We start from the raw sequence: 27,427 nt of genomic DNA on the forward strand, positions 1-27,427 counted from the left end.
CTGCATAGAAGTTCCTGAGTTGACATTGTGTATTCTTAACAGCCTTATGATTTTCTTTCCTCCCTTCCTTCTTCTCCATTTCTTCTTCTCTTCTTTCTCCTTCTCCCTTTCTTTCTCTCTCCTCTCCTCCCTCCCTTCCTTTCTTACTTCCTATATCTCACAATACTTCTTATACTGGGCTTCTACTTTTCTTTCTTTCTACCTTCATTTCTTTCACTTCTATTTCTTCAAAAACCATTATTTCCCAAGATTTACTTTTGACATATCAACAAAAGTTCTATCTCACTTTCAAAACCTCTCATCGACTTTATATCTTTCATAAACTATCAAATCAATCTCCCTTTGAAATCTATATTAATTTCTTTGCATGTGAGATACTTTTTTAAGCAGATGTACACCAAACAATCACCATTCACATTCATTCTTTGGTCTCTGAATGGCCCAATCAGTATTTTCTCATTCCATTTCCCTGCCTCCATTCAGATCTGTATAATTTTTCCTTCCAGGATGGTATTCATTCAAAATACTCCACTATTTCCTTGACACTCATCTCTAACTCTTCCATTATTATGATACATTGGTACATAAATATGCAACCATCATCAACCATTGACATGCAACCACAAACAAACAAAATTCATTTTTTTCTGTCATCCATTGCAGACTTTCATTCCTAATTAAGCCAACTACCTTCACTTCCCTGTATGTACTCATCCACTCCATTCCATAACATCAAATGACTTCACTCAGATATATTACGTCTCTCCCTTTTCCCTCTGTTTCACAGACACAGTATTTTAATTTCTTTCATTTCACTTGTTAATTACTATTCTTACAAGCCAAGTCACAATCCTCTATATGTGTAGTCATCATCACAACTGCCTACAGATTTGATGACTTTGGCCAACTTCCACACATGAAGCTTTTCAGTGAAAGGCTGAAGCAAAGGTACAATCTAAGTTACTAGCTTTGTTCATACTGAATAAGTATGGTTTCATACTCATTTCAACCTGAGCTACAAACATTATTTATTCATACTCATGTCAGTTTCCTTGCTAATAGTAAGAAAATACTAATCGGTCTGGATACGTTTTGGCTAATATTATACAAACACAACCAAAATTCCAGTTCACCTCAAGGATATTTGCTATACTGCACAAACTGTAAGCCAGATAATACATTGCAAACTAATGTATTACTGCCTGCAACCCATAAACTTAGAAGGTAGGTGCAATATACCAACTCATACTCAAGACATTTCTCAAAAGTACCATGTTTGTCCAAAGATACAATTATGACACAAACTATTTTCCTTCTTGTGGCATGAAAATGTTCCAAATGACTCCTTCCAAAATCCCATACTGATATTTCCACTATCACTTACATTTAATATTTATTTGATAAAGGATTAATATAGCACATGTTCTGTTCACAAAGTATGAAGAAATGTCAACATGCATGCCATTTGGAGAAGCAGATGCAAAAATATGTATTTCTACTGGCAGTGTACAAGAAAATTGAAAGCTCACCTAATAGCAAGTTTTCTTTATGTGAAATGAGTTGGGGTTGTCCTGGTAATTTCCCTAACTATTAATTATCATGATAATTGCTCACCTGCAAAAATTACTAGGTGACAGACAACCTATAGTTATATTGTACGGTGCAGATAGGAATCCATGAAAGGATTAATTATAGTATATTATGTATGCAGTGACATCCTTGTCTATTGGAATGGGGGGAAACTGATCATGTTTAAGGGCATTGCTTTTGTCTCTTCCTTTAAAAAAAATCAGTAGCTTATTTATTTTATTTATTCAGGTTGTGTATATATGTTCCACAAATTAGAGAGGAAATTTTTGGTTGAACTGCTATAAACATCTGTTTACTTGGGAAGAAATCTCATCTGCTTTTCACAGAATTTATTATGTTGCTTTTTTCCCCTAAATTAATTACTCTCACCACCACCTCCTCCACTCCAACTGCATCTAATAGCAATAAAGGGTCAACTCAAACTCAACATTATTTTGAGATGGATGGGAGGGAGGGAGGGCAATAGAAAATCTTCTTGCCCTTTTGTTAAAGAGAGAGAGGGGGGATTTCAAATATTGACAAACTATATATTATCAACAATCCATTACTGTAGATCATGTGTACATTTTACCTTACAGTGCTTCCTGTAAGGTCTAGGTCTTTGACTAGTCTTCCAGAGTTTCTATCATACTTTTTGTGATTGTCAGTCTGTACCTCCAGACTCTTGCACAATCCATTCAAAGTGTTTTGGTGGCAGTTGCTGTAATGAACCTTGCCCCGGGGACAGTTGAAAAGAAGTCTACCTTTTTTTCTCAATGTAAACTAGAAGAATTGGGTAAATTGTGTAAATAGGCAAATGGTGTTAGATAGATGGTTTGGGACTGGATTAATCGAGGGGCTTTTTTTCCCAAGAGACTCTACCCATCTGGTTTGATTCAGCAGGAACTACAAGACATGCTTCCTTTGCTACAGACCCTGCTAGAGGGATATTCTCTCCTCAGAGAGTAGAATGTCCCCCAACCCTGATGGACTTTCACAAAGCTTTAAAAAGGTGCTGGTGTTCCCATGCTTGAACTTCAGAATGTGCTAAGGGTCTTCTTTTGTGGAGTTATTGTTAGTTGGTTAATTTTCTTGGCTGCTGTATGGTATAAAAATCCATAAATTTATCATGCCATTCTGCTTGCAAGCCAGGAACTCTCAAGTTGTGTCACTACTATTCTTGCCTTCCTGAATTAAAAGATCCCTTTCTGGCAGCTGGCTTCTTTGTCTATTTCTTGTCAGCTGCTTGTCAACTGGTGACTGCTTTCCAGCTAGGAAATGAACTCAGGAAATTTCTTCCAACACTGGCTTCATGATTTGCACCAAGCCAAAAAATCCATGACACCACCAGATGATATCTCCCAAACCCCCAAATTGTGTTCAAAATTATAAATAAAAACATCTAAACTTTCAACACTTTTATGAATCATTGCTGACTTTAAAACCATGCTACTTCCCCTAACAGCATTTCATATGATAGCACTGCTTATTAACAGGTTTAGGAAGAGAAGAACATTAGAAATACTTAATATTTTTCCAATACTAACTACTAAACCAAAAATAGAATTGATTCTGATATTAAGGATTTAATCCACCAATATTTTCAATAAATCCAAGGTAATCAAGTGGATTTTAGTCCTATTCTATAAACCAGAAATGGATGTTTGTGATAGAGAAGACTGGGTATACTATTTCTTGGGAAACAATGGGCAGTTAGTGGGATTAGAATTTAAACTAGATGAGGTGAGCTGAGGCTGTATCATTTATTCAGATTGGGATAGGAATTCTCAAAGGTAGGCAGGTTTGAGTGTTTTTTCTTTCTTTCAAAAATCACATGAAACTGCTTTTAGAGCAGTATGGCACAATATTTGCCTGGTTGAGGGTCACATTTTAGTTTTTCAGTGAAACTGGGGGCATGTTACGAAAAATAGTCAATGCGGCTAAGAGAAAAAGCTAAAATCAAATACAGTTGCTCACCAGTTATATGCAGGATTCAGTTAGTTATAATATTAATATAATCAGGGCTCTCCGAACTTGGCAACTTTAACACTTGTGAATTTCAACTCCCATGCTGGCTGAGGAATTCTGGGAGTTGAAGTCCACAAGTCTTAAAGCTGCAAAGTTTGGAGAGCCCTCATTCAAACTTTTTTTTTTATTAAACATAAGTTGGTAACAACTTGGGATTCATGTCCCAAGTTTTGAAAAAGGGACTAGTCATCTATAATCCCATGGCTCCAAATTTTACGCTCATGTTTCAGGGATTACTAGAGTTACTATATCTCTCTCCTTACAATGGAAGTGGTACTGCAAGTTTTTTAAACTTTCTTAAAAACAAAGGATGGAGCTTTGATTGCATGATCATATCTGTCATTTTAATCTTTCTGACTCTTTCTGCAAGTCAGTCAGTCGGTAATCCACAGTACCACTACATTTTACTTTGAATTTAAGTAAAACTGATTCAAATTTAACTTTAAGGTAAGCTTTAAACAATAGGGAAAATAACCGAAGAGTTTGTAAGTTGACTAACTGCCCTTTTAAACTGATAGTGAACAAAAAGCACAAAAAGAAATCCAATGGCCTAAATGTTCAAGCAGCATAATCATTTATTGATTGCTCCATTTTTCTAAGAGATATAATCAAAGTAAGGCATTTTGTAAAGGAGGTACAAGACTTTTCTACACAAAGTATTTAGCTAAAATCCATCAAAAACCTCCTCCTGGTGAGGTTGGTCTTTAGAGTCTTGCACTGCAGATAAATCATAATTATCATTTTTAAATAACACTGCTTATGTGAAAAATTCATACGAGGTAGACAGTATTTAATAAGTAGATCAATAATATTCTTTCAAGGGAAAAGAATGAAGCTTAAAATATAGCAAAGACAATAATAAAAGAACATCAAATACTCAATCATAGAAATGATGATCCATCCAGAGAACACAAAATTCTTTTCTGGCCTTTCATACTGGACTCTATTAAGTATCATGAAATGTTGGGGAGAAGCAGTTCCTGTCTAATTTATCACAGGATTAAAATGCGAGAATAAGGATACATTATTGTAGTTCAACATGGTTGGGGTTTCCAAGTCAGCTCTGCCAAATTTTGAATGGAGAAAGGGCTTCAGAAAATTATTACTTGCAGTACAATTTGCAATCCCGAGATAAATTCCAATACTATTTCTGCAGAAGGCCTGCTTACTACTGGGGTTTTTTTCACAGGTGGGATTCAAAATTTTTAACAACCGGTTCTATCGGTGTGGCTTAGGTGGTGGGAGTGGCTTGGTGGTCATGTTATTGGCTGGGTGTGGCCAATTCAATATCACTCACATAGCATCTCCTTGCCCGGCCTCTCATGACTGCAGAGATGCTGCAACAGTCGTAAGTATGAAAAATGGTCATAAGTCACTTTTTTCAGTGCCATTGTAACTTTAAATGGTCACTCCACACAAGCAAAGTACCAGCAAAGGAGGGGAAAATACCTCCAGAGATGTTCCTGAGTCAGGAAGTCTAGTCCTGCCAAGAATGTAATAAGGGTTAGTTTCTGTAAGCAACACCAGAATGTTTCCTTCCTACCTTCCTTACGGGATTAGGCCAGTAATTTCTTCAAACAACCAGTTCTCCAAACTGCTTAGAATGTTAACAACCTGTTCTAGCGAATAGGTGTGAACTGGTAGAATCTCACCCCTGGGTTTTTTATATCGCTTTTCTGTCCATCTACTGGACATCTAGGCTCCTATAGCTCTACAATGATATTCAAAGTAGCATAGCAAATACCATTCTTTCATTTTATCTGGACTAATATCATAATTAAGAGATGTGTTGTTGCTTGATACTTTGAATAACATCATTTTTTAAGCCACTTCATGGAGTTTTGATGTCTAACAACCACTGTCAACCCCCCCCCCCCAAAAAAAAATACCAAGAAAGACTTGAGGTTCTTCTAAGTAATTTTCTTTATTGTTCCTCTCTTATAGACAGAAATCCTGCCAAGCTAAAGCAGTCTGTTTGCACCAATAATTTTATAGATGGAGAACTAGTAAAGAAGAGTTATCTTAACAATCTTTCTCCTGTACAAACTATCTAACATCACTGTCTTCTCTGATAACAGATAACACATAATCAGAGTTGGAAGGGACCTTGTAGGTCATCTAGTCCAACCCCCCACCCAATTTATGACAAATGGCAGTCCAATCTCTTCTTGAAAGTCTCAAGTGATGGCAGTCCCACAACTTCCAAGGGCAAGCTGTCCCATTGGTTGATTGTTCTCACTGTCAGAAAGTTTCTCCTTATTTCCAGGTTAAATCTCTCTTTGTTCAGTTTCTATCCATTATTCCTTGTCTGGACTACAGCAGCTTTAGAAAATAGCTTGACCCCTTCCTCTCTGTGGCAGCCCCTCAAATATTGGAAAACTGCTACCATGTCTCCCCTGGTCCTTCTTTTCACTAGACGAGCCAAGCCCAGTTCCTGTAATGTTTAAGTTTCCAGTTCCCTTATCATCCTCGTTGCTCTTCTCTGTACTCTTTCTAGAGTCTCAACATTTTTTTTGTAATGTGCTGAACAAAACTGGATGCCGTATTCTAGGTGCTGTCTTACTAAGGCTTTATAGAGTGGCATTAGTACCTCCCTTGATCTTGATTGTATCACTCTGTTAATACAATTTAGGATTGCATTAGCTTTTTGGCTGCTGCTGCACACTGCTGACTCATATTTAGCTGGTTGTCCACTAAGACTCCAAGATCCCTCTCACAGTTACTGCTATTGAGCCTGGTTTCACCCAGTCTATATGTGTACTTTTGGTTTTTCTTGACTAAGTGTAGGACTTTACTTTTCTCTACATTGAATTTCATTTTGTTAGACATGGCCCAGTGTTCTAGTCTGTCAAGATCCATCTGGATCTTGAGCCTATCTTGGGTGTTAGCTTTCCTCCCAGCTTAGTATCATCTGCAAATTTGATAAGTTCCCCTTCTATTCATGCATTCCTTCCTTCTATGGAGATGCAGACTACACCTTGCTTTGATAGTCCACAGTTTGGGGGCTTTCTACAGCTCCAATGGTTGTAGAAATTCCTGTATGTGTTCAAAAGCTTCTTATTATAATTTTTGGACATGTCAATCAAGATTCTGAAACAAGGAAGAAAGGCTCATTGAGAAGAATCATCTTCCTATGTTTCCTTTGCAGATATCAGCAAATATCAGCAGCCTAGAAAGTTGATAGACAAAATATAGTACAGAATGAATCTTGAGAACGAGCTAGATGGGAAGTCTGTGTGGTTGAACTACAGCTAGCATCATCCCTCACTATCAACTATGCTGAATGAATATGTGGGAGAGTACAATTCCTCAGAGTTAGAATTGAAACTTTGTTCCAAGATGAAAATGTTTGGGGGAAATGAGGATAAAATTAGGTGCAAAATTATCAATACAGGTAGTCCTCAATTTAAAACTATTCATTTAGCAACTAGAGTGGCACTGAAAAAAACAACTTACGACTGGTCCTCGAACTTACAAATGTCATGGCATCCCCATGGTCAAGTAATCAAAATTTGGGTTGCTTGGCAACTGGTATGTATTTACAACAGTTGCAGTATTGATCACAAAGTCAGTGGGAAAAGTCAGATTCACTTAATTGTATAGATTCACTTAATAACTATGGCAAAAAGGTCATAAAATCATATGCGACTCACTTAACAGCCACCTTGCTTAACACTGAAAATTCTGGTCCAGTGTAGTCATAAGTCAAGGATTTCATTGGTTAACAATACAAATTTTAAATCAGGGCTTTTCAGTTCAAAGCTTGCTTGAAAAAATTCATGTTCTCCACCATTTGGGGAATGTGTTAATGGCATCATACATCATAAAAGGGTAAGATAAGCATGTATTATATTTACAGGCCCAGTTGCTACTAGAGCTGTGGTGGCGCAGTGGTTAAAATGCAGTATTGCAGACTAATTTTGCTGACTGTCACCAACTCGATTCTGACTTGCTCAAGGTTGATTCATCCTTCCATCCTTCGGAGGTCAGTAAAATGAAGACTGAGATTATAGGGGCAATATGCTGACTCTGTAAAACCGCTTAGAGAGGGCTGTAAAGAACTGCAAAATGGTATATAAGTCTAAGTGCTATTGCTATTGTTACTGCTATTGTTCAGAGCAACTTCCACATACACACACCCAAACCATCCAAATAAAGCAAGAGAATTTGTAGTGCGTGTAACTAAAGCTCATTGAGTTAATCACTACATTCATCTGAATGAGAGCACCCAAGAGTTGACAATGCAAAAATTCAACTACTGCAATGCCACAATACTCATAGGAGCCCTTCCCTATCTTCCATAATCATAAAGCTGGGAAGCCATAAGCAAGGAAGTAAGAACAAAAGAAATACCTCTTCTTTGCAAAATATTCATTTTCTCTAGAATGCAATGACAGATTGCGTGGCTGATCCAAAGAGGAGGAAAATGGGGGAAGCAGGGAGGGACAACACCAGATATATTATTATCCTGTCCGAATTATAGAGGTACCACAATTCATTTCTACAGACAGCCTAGTCATGGACAGGACTGGGGGGGGGGGGGGCAGAAGAAATGCTGGAACTGGAGTTAAATAAAGCCGACAGTCTTGATTCAGCAATATTAATTACCGATGATACCTAAACACCACCGTGCTCGCTTGTTTCAAGCAGAAAGTTGCCTTCTGTTTAATAACTGCAAAACTAGTTAAACTGCAAAACTAGTAAGAGAAAAGCCTCTGAGCTTTTTTAATCTGGCTTTGTTTCTATCATGGATAAGAAAAAAGGAAAAGTTATTTTGCTGGGAAATGGCTCCCTCTTTCAAATACCACAATAAGGGCTGAAAGTCAACCTAGACAGTATTCATTAGAGATTGGCTATCTTTAAATTGCTCTTTAAATAGACATGAAGAGTTTGCACATGAAGAATTTGCACAGACAGGTGGAGGTAGCAAAGACATGTGGGGGGAGGGAGAGAAATAGGAAAACATGCACATGGTATGGGAGATCCAGTCTCTAATGAATGCTGTCTAGGTTTGCTTTCAGCCAATGTTATGGTATTTGAAAGAAGCAACCATTTCCCAGGAAGATAACTGTTCCTCCTTTTTTCTTATCCATGATGGAAATAAACCAGACTGGAAATCTCCATTGTTCACTGATTTTGTCCATGTCACAACCCAACTACATCACCCACATGCTTGTGTCTGACATTGGAACACATTGGAGCACAAATGCAAAAGGACAGAGTTTGCAATGGGTCATATTTTCAGCATTGTAGAGTTTGTATCAGGCAATTAGAGGTATTTGAACAACTAAGATGATTAGGGGACTGGAGGCTAAAACATATAAAAAACAGTTGCTGGAACTGAGTATGTCTAGTTTGATGCAAAGAAGGACTAGGGGTGACATAATAGCAGTGTTCCAATCTCTCAGGGGCTGCCACAAAGAAGAGGGAGTCAAGCTATTCTCCAAAACACCTCAGCGCAAGACAAGAAGCAATGGGTGGAAACCAACCAAGGAGAGAACCAATCTAGAACTAAGGAGAAATTGCCTGACAGTTAGAACAATTAACCAGTGGAACAACTTGCCTCCAGAAGCTGTGAATACTCCAACACTGGAAGTTATTAAAAAGATGTTGGATAACCATTTGTCCGAAGTGTATAGGGTTTCCTGCCTGGGCAGGGAGTTGGAGTAGAAGACCTTCAAGGTCCCTTCCAACTCTGTTATTCTATTCTATTAACTTTTTAATCTATGGCTTTTCAATCTAAGCATTTCTCTTAGTTATTCGATGTTCTTGACTTGTGACAGTGATGCAATATCTGTTGTAAGTCATAGGTTGAGGCACCAACATGAGTGACCTGACTTGTGCTGGCTGTTAAGTGAAAACCATAGAGGTTAAGTGAATCCATGTATTCCTGTTGGCCTTTTTTTGGCCTGAAATCAGCTGAAAAGGCCAGAATCTGCCAATAAAATATCCTAAGTTACAGTCCCATGACCACAGAACATTACAACCAGGTGTAAAGATAAGCAGGTTGTCAAGTCTGAAATCTGGTCATGGGAAGGTATGAAGCCACCAGAACTCCAAAATTGGATCAAAAAGTAGTTTTCTATCATAACTTCAAATGGTTTTGTTAGGTGACCTGTCACTGAGTGAGATCTACCTGTACTAATGATGCTGCTGCTGCTACTGATGATGATGAAGATGATGAATGCAATCTACTGTGTTACTAATAGGGGATGTCAAATAAATGCAAAGGAAAATGCAAGGAGAAAGTTTTTTTAAAAATTATGCCGGAAGATTGAACTGTAAGCATCTGTAAGTTTGCTATTTTGAGACAGAGTGTGATGAAATTTTCAGAAGCAGTACCTGTCTCTATGGGTGCCAAATTTCAGATAAATAAATTGGGTGTTTGTTGAAAAAAAGACCATGTGGCTTTAGAGGAGCAATTATGGCCCTTTTTGAAATGACAGAATCAATTGTCAGGAAAATGGGCAGAAATTCCAGGGCTTAACTATCATTTCCTTTAAATATAATCAACAGATAAGCCAGGTCCTATAACTAATACATTTGATAACACAGAATCACATAGTTTTCTTGATTTCCCTGAAAAAGAAACTGGAATTAAAAACTAAAATACAGAAGCACCTTGGTACTTACTTTGAAACTTGTCAAATTTGGTATTCCACACATTTTGATGAGAATATTTTATCCCAGAACTCATGATTTGGTACTCAACATGCCAGCTCGAGCCTGGTGTTCATTTCCTCATGACCCGCTAGTCTTTATGGGAAAAATTGTTTGATACTTGTTGTTTTTGGTATTCATTGCATTGTCTGCTACAACGTCCTATCTGTCAATGACTACTTCAGCTTCAACCACAATGACACATGCGAAAATAATAGGTACAAACTCAAAGCAAACCACTCCAAACTTGATTGCAGAAAATACAATTTCTGCAACAGAGTGGTCAGTGCCTGGAACTCACTATCTGACTCTGTTGCTACATCCTCAAACCGAGAGACTGTATTCAGCGGGTTCTGACCAGTTCTAGAGAACCGATAGTGGAAATTTTGGAGTAGTTCAGAGAACCAGCAAATACCACCTCTGACTGTAGATTTTACAGTATCCTTTCCCTGCCACACCCACCACCATGTCTGACCTTGCTCTGCTTTTTTCTGCCTAGCTAAAGCTGGTCAAAAGCAAAAGTTTGAGATAAAATTTATTTGTCACCTTCAACTTTCCCCAATGTCTTTAACCCAGTAAGATTCAGTTGCTGATCAGATCAGAATTGCTCAACAGCAAGAAACACTGTGCAATGGAAGCAGAGTCCCATCCTATTACAATGCTTCACTTAGTGGTCACTTAGTGACTAAAGTTATGATTTATTTATTTTATTTGGTTTGTCAATTGCTTACAAGATAATAGGTATAAGTAAAAACATAGTTATGAATACATGGATACATATAAGAAAAATGAAAGAAACAATAGGACAGGGATGGTAGGCACGTTGGTGTGCTTATGCACGCCCCCTACAGACCTCTTAGGAAGGGGGTGAGGTCAATAGTAGACGGTCTAAGGTTAAAGTTTTTGGGGTTTGGGGAAGAATTTTGATTCTGATGCTCTCTCCCCCCACACACAGTCACATGATTGCATTTTGTCTACTTGGCAAATTACATTCATGGCAATTTTGCAATGTCCTATAGCCAAGTGTAGCCAAAATTTACAACTCTTTTGCTGGAAATCAGCAAAACCAAGGTTTCCAGCAACCTCTCCCCCATTGTAGACAACAGGATAATTTAACAACCATGGTAATTCATTTAATGACCACTACAAAAAATGTCATAAAATCAAGTTGGCCATTGCTGGCCTATTTAACATTTGGCAGGAATTGCAACTGTAATTCTGAAATCAGTTACGATCATAAGTCAAGGACTAGTTATATGTTTTGTTTTCTTATTTATTATTATTAGATTAGTTTTGTAGAACTCCAGGAGGCTTGTATAGTTTTTCTGCTCTTTTTTGTCACATTTGTAATGCCCTAGAGCAGGAGAAAGAGAGACTGATCCCACATCATCCATTCATTTCTAAAGGAAAAATACAAGACACTAAATTGGCGGTTAGCAGCTTCTTAATACAGACTCCAAAGTAAGCTACAACTTAAAATCCCGTTCTACAAAGTAGTCCACACTATTGTCCTCTCACCTCCCTTGCTTTCTCTTCCTCCTCCTCCCGTTCAACTGCATTCCTCATTTCTTGTTGCTGCCATGGGACTTGTAATACTGCATTATATTTTACAAAAACAGTACATATTCTTCATTTTCATTTCATTTAACTTTGTGCAGCGGCTGTCAAGATATGGGTTTTTTGCCATTCCAGAGCAACAACTTGTGACCAAATTTTTATGTGCTCAGAATCCTTGGCCACACCTGGGGAAATAAACATCTGTTCAAAATCATCCTGCTCAACTCCGTCATCCTGCCTTGGCTCACTCCTTTGTGTGTCAGTATTTTTAGGAATAAGGCTGCCTTTGTCACCTCCACCTACTCCTCATTTAACTTCTTTTTGTAATCTTATTTAATTCTTAATAAGCTCCATTTAAAAAAAAAAACTTTCAGAATGAATACCGTTTGCCAAGACGATTAATAGGTTACAAAATAAATTGTTTCAGCTGCTATTTGCAAGAGGTTCTGGAGGGGAAAAAAAAGATAAAATGAATAATAATAATAATAAAGATTCTTTCCACCCATGCTTAATATTCTCTCTACCACCTTTTATGCGCAGAATTTCAAGCTGAGCAAATACATTATTAGCCTGGTGTAAATTTAAGTGGTTACTTAATAAGGCAGCACTGGGTCCTGTAAGATCATGGCTAGCTTATGATTACAATTTAGTTTGAGTTCCATGTGCATTTCTGCTTTACACTTGTGATATAATGTCAATGAAATTGGCAGAAGTCTTTTTTTTTTAACGAAAGCCCCATTTCCCATTGTATTATTTTTGCTGTAACTTGGGGATGAAAAATATGCCTAGGCAGGAAAGGGGTGGGAAATTATCAAGGTTTTAGGATGCAAACCAGAAGGAGCCTCAATTCCCTATGCCTTTTGCAGCAGGATTGCCAAAATGGAGGAGAGAACAGCAGCAGCTCAAGCCACAAGATAGGAAGATGAGAAGAAGCAATCCTAGGAAGATTCACTCCTATCGGAGGCGGTATTCAGCCAGTTCTGACAGATTCTGGAGAACCGTTAGTGGAAATTTTGAGTAGTTTGGAAAAACCACCTCTGACTGGTCCCGCCCCCATCTATTATCTACCTCCCAACTGATCAGCTGGGTCTTCTTTAGTTGCCCTGCACAGGAGAATGGAGCTGGAAAGCAGGTTAATGGGGTGGGGAGGGAATGGAGATTTTGCAGTATCCTTCTCCTGCCATGCCCACCAAGCCACACCACACCCACCAAACCATGCCCACAGAACCGGTGGTAAAGCAGAGCTGCCTCCTGAGTCCCAGCTGATCGGATCACTGGATCTTCTTTTGTTGCCCTGCACAGGAGAACAGAGCTGGAAAGCAGGATAGTGGGATGGGGAGGTAATGGGGATTTTATAGTATCCTTCCCCTGGAGTTGGGTGGAAATGGAGATTTTGCAGTATCCTTCTCCTGCCATGCCCACCAAGCCACACCCACCAAGTCACACCACGCCCACCAAGCCATGCCCACAGAACCGGTAGTAAAAAAAATTGAATGCCACCACTGACTCCTATATTTTGTAAAGTGGTACTATATTACATTACCACATTAGTACCACTTTATAAAGATTTAATAAGACCGTGCTTGGAATACTGCATCCAATTTTGGTCACCACAATATTAAAAAAAGATGTTGAGACACTGGAAAGAGTGCAGAGAAGAACAACAAAGTTGATTAGGAAGCTGAAAGCTAAAAATTTATGAAGAACAATTGCAGGAATTGGGTATATCTAATCCAGTGAAAAGAAGGAGTAGGGGTGACACAATAGCAGTGTCCCAATATTTGAGAGACTACCACAAAGAAGAGGGGGGTGGGGTCAACCTATTTCCCAAAGCACCAAGAAGGCAGGACAAGAAACAATGGGTGGAAACTAATCAAAGAGAGAAGCAACAAAGAATTTGAACTGGATGACCTCCAAGGTCCCTTCCAACTCTGCTATTCTATGTTCTAAGTAGTAATAAGCATAATACTTAGACTTACAACACTCTCTGAGCAGTTTACAATGTCAGTAAACTGCTCCACAACCATTTAGGTCCTCATTTGACCAATGTCAGAAGGATGGAAGACTGAATCCCATCAGAATTGAATTCCTGCTGTTGAATTTATAGACTGTAGAATTTGCAGGATGTGGACAAAATTGTAGCTGAATTTAATTTGGTACTTGCTATTTTCATCACTTTTATTACTAAAATCTTCGTTTAGTTCATTGTTCAATGTGCTGGATAAGTTGTGTACCTTCCTTTACAGTCCTGAGTTATAAGTATAATGAAGCCTGTCTATTACAGTTGTAAGTCATAACACTCCTAAATCAGAGCACCCATGTAAATGACCCAATTTTATGACCTTTTTTGCTACAATTGTTAAGTGAATGTCTTGGTCGTTAAGCGAGCCAATGGTTCACCATGAGATGGTTTTTCTGAAAGCATAAATTAATACCAGTTTTAGGCAACACTATTGCAAAACACAATTAACTGATCATGGGACATTGCAAATGGCTGTATAGCCTAGCTGAGTGTTAGTGCCTAAAGTGTGATCACTTGACCAGGGATGGGCCAATTGAGAACTTCAAATCTGGGTCATAAGTATCCTGCCAGGGGTTATGACCAGTGGTGGGATTCAAAAAATTTACTACCAGTACTGTGGGCATGGCTTGGTGGGTGTGGCAGGGGAAGATTACTGTAAAATCCCCCTCCCCTCCCCACCCCACTAACCTGCTTTCCAGCTCCATTCTCCTATGCAGGGCAACAAAAGAAGACCCAGCCAATCAGCTGGTATTTGGGAGGTGGAGAATAGATGAGGGTGGGGAAAGTCAGAGGTGGGATTTGCCGATTCTCTGAATGACTCAAAATTTCTGCTACCGGTTCTCCAGAACTGGTCAGAACCTGCTGAACACCACCTCTGGTTATGACTTTGAACAATCACTGTGATAGATCATAAGTTGAGAAATACTTCTAGTTATTAGCATCTGTTTGTTAAATTTTAGCTCTTTAATATCCTTACCATCATTGCTTTCTCTCCTATTGGCTATCATTCCATTTTCAGCGCAGTGCACTGGATTATTGTGGGGCATGCTGAGAAAATAAACTAAAATAGTCAGAAAGCAGCCCCTGACATCAAATCCATTGATGTTATCACTTCCTTTGCCAGAGAACTTTTTTTCCAATCTATTTGAAATGAACAATAGTATACCAGGAAGGAAGGAAGGAAGGAAGGAAGGAAGGAAGGAAGGAAGGAAGGAAGGAAGGAAGGAAGGAAGGAAGGAAGGAAGGAAGGAAGGAAGGTAGGTGTCAGCTTTGGAAGATGTTGTGGAGCGATGGTAAGGAAGAGGCATGAGACCAGAGCGTACAACTAACAGGCTTTATTGCAAAGAATAAAGGGTTGTCGCGTCTGCTTGCTAACTTGCAGACCAGCGGGCGACAACGGCTGGCTCTGCTCGACAGCCGGCTTATATAGCCGGCTGTCAAACGGAGCCAACCAATGGGAGCTGCTGGTGCTCCGCTCAAACAGCGGACCTGGTTGGGGACCCCAACCAGTTCCACAGACATAACACTCCTTTCCCCCAGCTGGGAACATGCGTAGTCCTGTAGATACGAGGTTGTCTTCGCTGGCGACCAGAACGTCGCAGTTCGGGTGAACTGTCGGCCAGTGTCAAGTCCTGGTCTTGGAACGTGCCTCGGCGGTCGCCGGGCGTGGGTTTGCCCCGGCGTAGTGTCCTGTGGTGCTGATGAAAACCCCTGCTCAGGTTGGCCCGGCTGAGTCTCGAGGTCCGGCTGGTCAACTGGGTTGCTCGGTGGTTGGAGTGGTGACTCTGGCTGGAAACTCGGGTTCTCCGCCAGTCCTCTCGCTCGTCAGGAAAACCAGGTTCCGCAGGGGATCCGCGTCAGGCACTGGTGAGGCGTCGTTGGCGCTGGCAGGTTGGCATGGGTTGGTATCTGTCGCACCCTTCCACCACCTTCTGAGTTGATCCACGTGTCTCCGCCACAAACGTCCATCCTCTAGGAGGATCCTGTAGGACCTGGAACCTGTGACTGACACGACTTGTCCTGGCACCCACAACGGATCCCCGCGTAGTTCCTGGCGTATACCAGGTCTTGTGGGGTGAAGTCTCTGACCAGACTGTCGGACCCTAAGGGGTGTCTGGGCAGTAGTGGGGTGTAGCCTGTCCAGGGTGGTTCTAAGGCGGCTCCTCATTAGAAGTTCGGCAGGAGATTTGTTGGTGGTGGTGCAGGGTGTTGTGTGCTGGCTGAGCAGGAAACGAGACAGTTTAGAGTGCCAATCCTCCTGGCCAAACCTGGCGAGTGCCTCCTTGGCTGACCTAACTGCTCTCTCTGCCATCCCGTTGCTAGCGGGATGGAATGGTGCTGTAAGGACGTGTCTGATGCCCAAGTTAGCAGTGTACATGCTGAATTCACACGATGTGAACTGTGGGCCATTGTCTGAAACCAGCGTGTCAGGAAGCCCGTGGGTGACAAATAGACGGGTTAGGGCCTTAACTATCGCCTGGGTGGTGGTTGTGGGAAGTATGGCTACATCAATCCACTTGGAGTATGAATCCACGACCACCAAGAAGGTCCTGCCATGTACAGGCCCAGCCAGGTCGACGTGCAAGCGGGACCAAGGGGCGTTTGCACTCTCCCATCTGGTGGGCGTGGCAGCTGGAGGGGCGGCCCTGGTTTGTTGGCAAGGCTGGCAAGAGCTTACCCAGTTGGCGATTTGAGCGTCCATGCCGGGCCACCAGACGTAGCTGCGGGCCAGGGCCTTCATTCTTACGATGCCTGGATGACCCTCGTGAAGCACCTTCAGGATGGGCACTCGAAGGGAGGCTGGGATGACCACTCTTGTTCCCCACAATAGACAACCTTGCAACTTTGACAGTTCCTGCTGGCGGGTTTTAAAGGGGACAAAATCAGTTGTACATTGAGTTTCCGGCCACACCTTCCCACCCAGTCCAGAACCTGGGTGATGATTTTGTCTTTCTTTGAGTGCGCCGCGATGTCCTCGGCTGTCACTGGGAGCTTGAGTTCGTTGACCTCAAAAATGGCGTGGATAGGCACTGGGTCTTCGACTGGGACTGGCAGGGTACAGCGACTGAGGGCATCGGCGTGGCTCAAGTTCTTACCAGGACGATGCACTAACTTGAATAAGTAAGCGGCCAGAAACTGGGCCCATCTGGTCATTCTGGGCGAAAGCACCTGCGGGGTTTGCTTATCTCCAGACAGAAGTCCTAAAAGAGGTTTGTGGTGAGTCACTAACTCAAAGTGGTGGCCAAACAAGAATTCGTGGAACTTCTTAACTGCAGCCACTGCAGCCAAGGCCTCTTTATCGATTTGGCTGTAGTTCCTCTCAGTTGGAGAAAGGGTCCTAGAAAAGAAAGCAATTGGTGCCTCGGAACCGTTGGGGAGTCTGTGGCTCAGGACAGCCCCAATGCCAAAAGGGGATGTGTCAGCAGCCAGGACCAGGGGAAGACGTTGATCGAATTGAACTAGAACCGCTTCTGATGTGAGTAAGGATTTGACTGACTTGAAAGCATGGGTTTCCTTGGGTCCCCAGTGCCAGGGCGAGTCTTTATCTAGTAGCCTATGTAATGGTTCAGCGACCGATGCCTTGTGCGGGAGGAATGAGGCATAAAAGTTCAGGAGTCCCAGGAAAGCTTGAAGTTCAGTCTTGTTGGTGGGTGTGGGTGCCTCATGGATGGCCTTCACCTTGGACTCAACGGGGTGGATGCCAGAGGCGTCTATTCTATAACCCAGAAAGTCCACCTGCCTAGTGGCGATGGCACACTTCTCCCTCTTAAGTTTAAGGCCATGCTGTCTAAACCTCTCCAGCACTGTCCTGACTCTCTGAATGAGTTGAGGTCGGCTAGTAGCTGAGACTAAGATGTCATCGAAGTAGGGGACCACTCCTGGGAGACCCTGGAGAATCCTCTCCATGAGTGACTGGAAAATGCCTGGGGCCACGCTGACCCCGAATTGGAGGCACCTACACTTGAATGCCCCCCTGTGCGTGACTATGGTTTGTAATTCTGCTGTCTGCTCATCGACAGGGAACTGTTGGTATGCCTGGGACATGTCTAACTTGGCGAAAATGGTGCCGGGTTCGAAAGTGTGTAACAGATGCTGAAAAACGGGGACAGGGTATGCGCTGACCTGCAGATAGCGGTTGAGCGTGGTTTTGTAATCCGCACAGATTCTCAAACTGCCATCTTTCTTAAGTGGGGTGACTATGGGGGTCTCCCATTTAGTGAAATCAGTGGGTTCTAGCACCCCTTGCTTGAGTAGTTTGTCTAGTTCTGCGTCCAATTTGGGACGGATGGCAAAAGGTACCCTACGTGGTTTTAAACGAAGAGGGGTTGCCTGGGGGTCTACTGAAAATGATATGGGGTGCCCGAATAGCAACCCAGCTCATTGCTAAATACATCGGAAAAATCAGAAAATAGTGTATCTACATCAGAAGTTGAGACAGCATGGATCCCGGTTACACTAAGGCCGAGAGAAGGAAACCAATCAAGTTCCAATAGACTAGGGACGGTACCATTAACAACCACTAGAGGCAGATGGCCTTTAAAGGCTTGGAATTGAACAAGGAACTTGCCTTTCCCGAGGACAGGAATGTTCTTGCCCTGGTAGTCCCGCAGCGTCAAGTGGCATCTTTGTAGCTGTTTCCTTGACAGTCTGGGCTGGATCCTCTTCAGGGTATCCCAGGAGATGATTGAGAGTGCGGATCCCGTGTCCACCTCCATCCTGCAGGGTTTACCTTCTAGGAAAACAGAAATTTTAATTTTATCAGGGGTTTGGGAAGTATGGTTAGCGTGGTAGCAGGCATAGCAGTCCTCCACTTGCCTTTGGGAGTTAGGAGGTGGTGGAGGCCTTTGAGGTAAAGATCGCCCTGCTTGGCAGACTCTAGCGATGTGACCCTTCTTTTGGCAGTTCAGGCAGATGGCGTTTCTGAACCTGCAGGATGCCCTAGGGTGGGAGCCTCCACAGGTTAGGCACATGGGAGGTTGTTTGGGGGTGAAGTTGTTTCTCTGCCCCGCTCTACCTGTGAAGGCTTCTGATGTTTAAGGCGGTTAATGTCAGATGCGTCTGTGGGGTCATCTTTGCTGATTACTTCTTCAGAATGGACAGTTGGCGTGCTGGGTTTAGATCGAGTGCCCTGAATTTCAGCTGCTGACTGGGCCGAGAGCTCAGCAGCCAGGGCTTCCTCCATGGCTAAGGCTAGAGTCAAGTCCTTTTTTGCCAGTAAATGCCTCTGGAGTCTCAGGTCTCTCACCCCACAGACGATCTGGTCCAACAGCATGTCTTCCAAATATTCTTTGAATCCGCACTGTAAAGCGGCTGTTCTCAGGGCGGCCATGTATTCATTGATCGACTCCCCCTCTGCCTGTTTCCTGACCCTGAAGGCATACCTTCTGGCTATTTGGGACGGTTTGGGCGAATAGTGATTTGAAAGTATTTCCTGTAGCTCGTCCCATGGGATGCTTCTGATGGCGCGGGGTGCGACTAACGCTGTAGCGGTGTCAAAGACGGCGGCTCCGCAGTAACTCAGGAAATAGGACTTCTTCCTATGCTCCTAGCGCTCGGCTAAACCGATGGCATCAAGAAAATGGCTGAATCGATTTTTGTAGGAGTCCCATGTTTCCTCATTTGGTTTGAATGGAGGGAATGCTGAATTAGTACTCATCGTGGAGAAAAGAACAGGTTCGTCTTCTTCAATCGCTATTTGAATTTGCACTCTTAAAAGAACGTGGCTGCGGCTGTCTCTCTGGGCTGTGTAGCTCTTTTTGAAAATCGCGCTCTTGGTGAGCGTGGGCGGCCTCGCTGCGGCGCCTGTGGCTCGTTCAGCGAATTAGCTCAAAAATATCAGTTTGAATTTCGCTCTTTGCGAGCGTGGGCGGCTGTGGCTACAGCGCCCGTGGCTTCACTCTCCGTGACTTACAGCTCTTTGAATAAACGCGTCTGGTTAGCCTTGACCATCTCATCCTCGTCGCCAGTGTTGTGGAGCGATGGTAAGGAAGAGGCATGAGACCAGAGCGATACAACTAACAGGCTTTATTGCAAAGAATAAAGGGTTGTCACGTCTGCTTGCTAACTTGCAGACCAGCGGGCGACAACGGCTGGCTCTGCTTCGACAGCCGGCTTATATAGCCGGCTGTCAAACGGAGCCAACCAATGGGAGCTGCTGGTGCTCCCGCTCAAACAGCGGACCTGGTTGGGGACCCCAACCAGTTCCAAAGACATAACAGAAGACATATTGAAATCCAGTGCCCCCATGCTGCCACAATTGGGAAATGGGAAAGTGGGATGGGGGGGAATTCATTGGAGTATATCTAGTTAGACATAATAAAATTCTTTTTCTGACTCAAGGTCAGGTCGTGTTGCGCATAGTGAAAGGAAGTCTTATTTTGGGATGGATGGTGATTGGGCCATATGATGTGGTGATAGGTGTAGGGGATGGATTTGTAGTTTTTACTTATTGCAAGGAAGCCTGGAACTTTCAGATTCGGGATTCTACAGTTGTGCCAGTTACTATCCAAATAAAAGGAACTTTTTAAAGCTTTCTGTCTCGGAGTTATTGGTTAGAATGGAGGTTTGCTGGAATGCTGATGGACAGTTGGAAGGAAGGAAGTGGGGAGAGAAGGAAAGGAAAGGAAAACACAGTTGTGCATACTCTTTCATTTATTTTTTTGTTTTCAAAAGAAGTATTGACTTTATTATGTTGAACCCTTCCAGACAGATTTTATAAGGTTTATTTTTTCCTCTATGGCCCTGAACCATTCCTGTATGTACTTGGAAATATTATCCAGAAGGCATAATTCATTTTCTGATTCTTTCTGCTGGCTTAGACAAGCTGCATTAAGTCTGCAAGACACCTGTTATTCTCACAGTGCCTTGAAAAACAATGCCAGATTGAGTTATTAATTTTGCAAAACGCAAAGCAAAAAAGATAAATTTGGTTGTAGGAAGTACAGCGGCAGTTATCTTTATTAACCCTTATTTAATCATCCCAGCCAGCCAAACAACCTAGAGCTACAGTTCAATATTTACATCTCGTAGGGGAGAGAATGTGGGGCAAAGCATTTCATCTAATCAAATTGAACAGAGCTTAACATGCCACATTAAATGTTTGCTTTTTGATGGAAGAGTTCACTCATTCTGTCACTCTAATTCCTGGGCCCAATTTGAAAATAGTCTACGTTATGTGTTATCTTGGAATATGTTTGCCTACTAAACATATGTTAAATGACCTTATCCCTGAATATGACATTGTCAAAACCAATAAACTAAGAAAATAATAAAATAGATATTAATAAACTTTTGAACTGGAAAGGTACAGAAAGAAAAAAGAAAGCTTCCCTTTCTTTCCAAAATTGTGGACGTGTTAAGAGATTACTTAATAGATTTTTTTTTTGTTTAGATGCCTTCAAATGAGTTCTTAAATTCTCATTATTTTGCCTACCCATTCCTAAATTGTTTCTAATCTAACATATTTTACCATTAGCCGTGCCTGAGGTATCTGGGGGGGAGGTTAAAAAATCAATATAACAGCTGCAAACCCTGTGATAAAAGTTCTTTTTCATGTGCATCAGGGCTACTATCTTGATTTCTTTTTTAAAAAAAAAATCCCCCCTTGCAGATATCCTCGATCCATGTTGACCACAGCTTGCTGGAAATTGTAGTTCAGCAATATCTAAACAATGTTTCCCAATCTTGGAAATTTTAAGATGTATGTGGACTTCAGTTCCTAGAATTCTACAGTCAAGTTGAGAAACACTGATCTGGAAGATCAATAGTTTATTTCCTGCATTAGTACTGTTGGAAGAAATGTCCATCTGGGTTCAATTACAACCGGGGAGAAAGACACTGGAAACATGGAGATTGCTTGGAAGGATGGTTTAATGGTGAACAGAACCACCTTGGTTTGAAATCCTGGCCAGCTGACCACATGGACTGGAAAGAGAGAGAGATTTATAACCTCTCTTTGGCCTTGCCCTACAGCTTCCTGTTCCTGTCAAGAAATGTATCCTATTGGTTGTCAGACTTTCACGGGGCTATGCAGAGGTTCAGCTCACTTTGTAGGCTGTCTGTGTGCCAGGCTTAGTTGAATCTTGCTGGGTGATGATATAATGAAGAGGCTTGTGTTCTGAAAGGGTGTTGAGCAATTCCTATTATGGCTTAATGGCTTTGTCCTGGTTTGGATCTTGAGTGAGGGCTAATCCTATCACCCTGGAGCTGGAGGCCTTTTTGTCTTGTAGATAGGATGGGCCAATCTTTCTGGAGCTATTATCAAAGGTGGGGGCTGCTTTCCAAGAGCATGTTTCTCCTTTTCTCATCGAGGAAAATATAATATTCTGCCTTTTTAATGTTTCCTAAAATATTTCATTCTTCTAGGAGAGGAGTGGGTGCTAACTTTCTTCAGTAACCTTTCCCTTTTGATAATAGCATGCCAGTTCTTTCATATATCAGGCACAATATTTTCATGATTCAACAATGTGTTCCACATTTCAATTTAAACCTAGGCAAAACGTAGGCCCAACAAACCAGTCAAAGCCTCAGAAGGCCAATATACAGGCTGAAAATCGAAGTCAGTGTTTTAATTTGATCAGTTTATCATTAGAATCAGGGCTGAACTGCAAAATTTCTTCGCATTTTCTTTCTATAAGTTCCTGGATCGAAGAGAATTTGCTTGAGAAATTTATTACAAAGTAAAAGGAATGAAATTAGGAGACGTTCTCAAAGGTGGAATGCAAGGTTCAAATTATGATGTGTGAAAAATCTTTTTGAGGTGCCAGAAAGCTTTTCACTAGTTCTTGATTACCAGGTCAAACAATCTAACTCAGTTTAAAGTACATTCTTATATATGGAAAAAGGTTCCATTGACCCAGCTAAAATTATGGTATTTTTTAATAGATTTTAGGTAATGTGTTTATGGTCACTCAGTGTGGTTTCTTGTTATTGTCATGGTTGTCATAATCTGAGGTGAGTTTTATGTTTTTAACTATTTTTAATCTTGGTTTAATTTTGAAAGCTTCCCCAAGTCTATGTAATTGTAGAGCAGGGGTGTCAAACTCAATTTCATTGAGGGCCGCATCAAGGTTGTTTTTGACTGGTGGGGGGGCAGAGGGGAGGCATGCCCGGGGTGTGTGTGGCCAGGGTGGGCCTGGCCAGCTCAATGTCACACATGTCACCTGTGGTGGCCAAGTGTTAAGGCAGGACTTCCTTCAGACCCTCCCCTCACTCTAATTATAATCTCCCTCCCTCCTTGATGGGCGTGGCTTAGTGGGTGTGGCAGGGGAAGGATACTGCAAAATCTCCATTTCCACCCCACTCCAGGGGCAAGATACTGTAAAATCCCCATTCCCTCCACACCCCACTAACCTGATTTCCAGCTCCATTATCCTGTGCAGGGCAACAAAAGAAGACCCAGACGATCAGTTGGTACTCTGATCAGCTGGCACTCAGGAAGCAGCAAATAGATGGGGGCAGGGCCAATTAGAGGTGGTATTTACCGGTTCTCTGAACTACTCAAAATTTCCACTACTGGTTCTCCAGAACCCATCAGAACTGGCTGAATACCCCCTTTGGTCCAGTACGGTGGCCTAAAGGTAAAGTTCTTGTGTCACAATCAGGAGGCTGTGAGTTCAATCCTAGGTGGAGGCTAATATATGGAATAGAGTCTCCTGCTCAAGCAGGGGGTTGAACTAGATGACCTCCAAGGTCCCTTCCAACTCTGTTATTCTATGACATCTGGTATGTGAGAAAGACCTTGTGATACAGGCAATAAATGTTGCCTAGGGATTGATCAGATAACAGAAAGGTGTAGCCCTCAGCAATATAATGGGCAGAGAAAGAGACTCATAAGCGACACTCCCTAACTTCTCAGACTCTAAGGGAGACAGCGGGAATTTGTACTTTCAGACTTGCGACATTCTATTAACCTAACCTTACAAAATATCAGAATTAGTTCGTCTTATCATGTTTCCTGTCTGGTCCGCTTGGGAAGGCTGGCAAGATATGACACTGAGCCAAAAGTACAAAGTTTTACTTGCTAGCTTGCTTGTTTTGTTCTGAAACATACCAAACCCCACTCTGATGTATGTGTCTATGGTTCCGTTTTTCCTCCCCCGTTTCAGGAAGGTTTCGCTATTGGGAGCACTCGGTAAAACATTTGATTGTGAAATGTTTCAGGCTGAGATGAATGGTGGTGGGAATGCTGACACAGCAAAGCTGAGCTCAAGCATTAGCACGGTGTTAAATAGATTTTGAGCTACCCAAGCGTAGCCTTGGCATGATAAAGAAACTCTCCCTGATGGATTGTTAGTGGTGCCCTAACTCTTTACAGGACGATAATATTGACTTCACATTAGATAAACATGAATCTTCTAAACAAGAAGAGAACAAACCCGGATTGGTCTCTCTTTTGCCTCTCACTGTTAAAAGGCAGGCAGGACAGTCTGTAGAATTTAATTTTAACTGTAATTACCTTTCCCAGTGAGGTGCAGTATGGTAACAAATGAAGCACAGTGCTGTAACAGAGGGTGCTAAATAGAGACTTGGAAAGGTCAAGCCCTTTGCCTAGACAATTTTTATTTTTAAGAAAATCCATTAGTGCCTATCTATCATCTTTAAAGAACCTTCAGATTTTCAAAGAATAGTGAAGCTGGGGGCGGGGAAATAAAATTATTGGTCGATGGCCTTAAGTAGTATGGTTAAATGACATGACAGAATAGGGTACTGGTCTATTTCATATTCAAGCTCTCATTTTTTCCAGAGACAGCAGAGCATATTCCTAGAATAACTTCAGCAATACTTGACATATTTCTGTAAAATCAAAGTTCAAAATTGCTATGTTGATAATTTAGAGCATGTAGCAAGTGTGTGAACGACATTGATATTACACTGTTTCTCTCCCTTCCAAAGCCAAGTCTTGATGGTGAATATATGTTGGTCACTTTCAAGAAATCTTTACATAATTTCAGATGTCTTCTGCAAGATATCAGTCCAATCCGGACTGAAGCAGCCACTGCTTTGCCCTCAAGCCACTGATGGGTGAGGAAGGAAGGAAGGAAGGAAGGAAGGAAGGAAGGAAGGAAGGAAGGAAGGAAGGAAGGAAGGGGTGTCCTGGCAATACTTGAACTTCTTGCCTCAGGCAAGAAGAAAAGTGGAAACCCGATTGTATAAACAGGGAGCAAACACACACTCACCACCACTGATAATGTTACTTACTCATGTAAAGGGAGTCCTAGATTTACAAGCAGTTGCTGAGCGACTATTCAAAGTTGCAGCAGACCTCCACAATTCCTTTAATGACCATGGTGTTTGCTTAACAACCACCACATAAAAAGGTTGTAAAGTCATGTGTGGTCATGTGGTCACCCACATACCAACCACCACAATTTATGACCGTAATTCCAGACTCAATTAATGTCGTAAGTTGAGGACTACCTGTAATAAAATGTTTGCAAGCAAACAGCCATGCTTAGAAAGCTCTAAGGAAAAAGCCTCAAAGAGCAATAATAGAAACATTGCCTCATACATTTTGGGGATATTTTTCACTCATGCACTTCTTTGTCACAATTAGCATACATAGCAACAGAGCTGGGCTCCTAGGCTCAAAAATTGTTGGGAACAAATCTCCTCTTCCAGAGGCCATCATGGTCTGTACGTCCTGGGTTTGTTTGATGTACTCCCCTAATCCAACTGTGTCAGAGGAAGAATTCTCACTATATTTTTTTTTCTTTATGGGCAATAAAAAATAAAAATGAGAGGGGAAATGAAATGAAATGTCCACTGTATTATAAAAGTGTATGGTCAGAGGTTTCAAGGTTTCAACCCTTTCCTGTTTTGAAGATAATATCACAAGACAAAGAAATCCAATATATGAAATGCATGCAATGTGCTTGTCAAATGAGAAGATGCTGTGGGCATTCTACAGTTAAACAAAATAGCAACATTTCTGACTTGAAATTAAATTCCATCCTCAAGAAATTAACAAGAAAAATATTCTGGAAAACAGTCTTTGTTAAGTAATAAAAAAGTTAATACTTAGCCAATTTTAAAGGAATTTAGCTTAGCTACTAAGTGGTCTTGGTACTTCCTTGATTGGGATATTGTTTGCTTCTTGATTGTTGGTCTAATGTTAATCTTGGTGTTAATCTCTGATTATTTGGGTGTTGATTGGTGTTTTTGCTTCATTTTTGGCTTTTTGGTTGTCTTGTTTGAATGGCACTTTATTTATCTGTTGATGTCCTTCTACACAGAGGTTTAATCTTGAAGCCTAGGGATAAATCTCTATATAGAGATAAATAACTACCAAGATTCTTCCCAACAATACTAAAATCACTAGTATATAAAATAAAAGCAAACAGCACTCTCTATTAGTGCTAAGTCTAGTAATTAAAAATCTGCAAGAAAACATCAACGTTCAGAGGGCACCAAGAACTTTGCAGTTCAACCCTGAGCTAGAAATATTTTCTTCTGTCCGTGTTTAAAAGATCAATGAATGTTGGTAAATAATAATAGAAGGTGGTTCTGGGAAACAAGGATGGTATAAGATAAGTAACTGATAAAAATGCTGCCTCTTTGTTCTCTCAAAGGTACCATTGTCTTTGTAGTACTTCCCATCATAATTCCATCCCATCACTGATCTCATTAAATACAGGATGTGCTGCATTCAGTCAAATTCTTTATTTTTTAATAACATCTTTTTTTCTTTTTTGATTTATTTCTTCGCAATGTTTGTAGGGTTCATTTTTTAAGGGGGAATCAACCAGAGTTGACCAGTTGGCTTGTTACGTGAGCCTGAACTCATAGGTTGACAGAGAGTGACTGGCCCAAGAATATCCAGCTGGCTTTGCATCTAAGGTGGAACATTAGCCTACTTTCTAGTCTTTACCACTAAGCAAACTGGCATCACATGTATGTGTATTCTATTTTGCAAAACTCTGTGGAGAGAGGTTTCCATCACTGTCTACCCCACTACTGATCAATAAAACAATTTGTGGTTCAGTGAACTCTTTAAAAATTCTCCTAAAAATATAAAGTGTTCAGAGACCACATTTTGCCCTTTCTTGACATGAGATGTCTTGAACTAACAAGCATGACCTGATAACTTGGAATCACTTTTTCTTCATTTAGTGCATTTTGAAACTGTGAGACTTGGAGTATTTTCCTTTCCTAAGAACATGGGAATTAACAGATAGTACATCAGGAAGACCACAGGTTGAGATAGTCTGCTTTAGAAATTCTCTGAGCAGCGTGAGAAAATCTATCAGAATAGCTCTATAAGATCGTGTTTGAAAAGACATGGCTAAGCCTATCGTTATGGGGAAGAGAATGTAGTGGAAAATCAACCTAAGATTCAATTAAACCTAAAGAGAAAAAGTGAAGGGGTGGGAATTAGCTTTTAAGCAGGGCCCAAAGTAAAATAGCAAAAAATATTTCATGGACGTTAATTAAATAAAGTTTCCATCACCTTTGGGAAGTGAAGATTATTAAAATGCATCAAGAGGCACAATAAAGTACATAGAAGAATCGTATTGCTTTGTTATTAAATATTGATTTATGTATCAAATTCCATGTAGGATCAAAAATCCAAGCATATAGGGAGAAAGACTA

At 41.3% G+C, this 27,427-nt stretch overlaps 1 long non-coding RNA gene across 1 annotated transcript in view; it reads right to left on the reverse strand.

The window, feature by feature from the left end:
• Positions 1-11,786: 11,786 nt before the first annotated feature.
• LOC148123905 (uncharacterized) overlaps positions 11,787-27,427 on the reverse strand; it is a 30,555-nt gene continuing 14,914 nt past the window's right edge. The window contains exon 4 of the long non-coding RNA XR_015739970.1: positions 11,787-11,999. This is a non-coding gene — a long non-coding RNA (uncharacterized LOC148123905). The remainder of the gene's footprint in view (positions 12,000-27,427) is intronic.

This window comes from Pseudonaja textilis, chromosome Z (genome assembly GCF_049901715.1).
Source record: "Pseudonaja textilis isolate UNSWEBS1 chromosome Z, rPseTex1.2, whole genome shotgun sequence".
Lineage (NCBI taxonomy): Eukaryota > Metazoa > Chordata > Lepidosauria > Squamata > Elapidae > Pseudonaja > Pseudonaja textilis.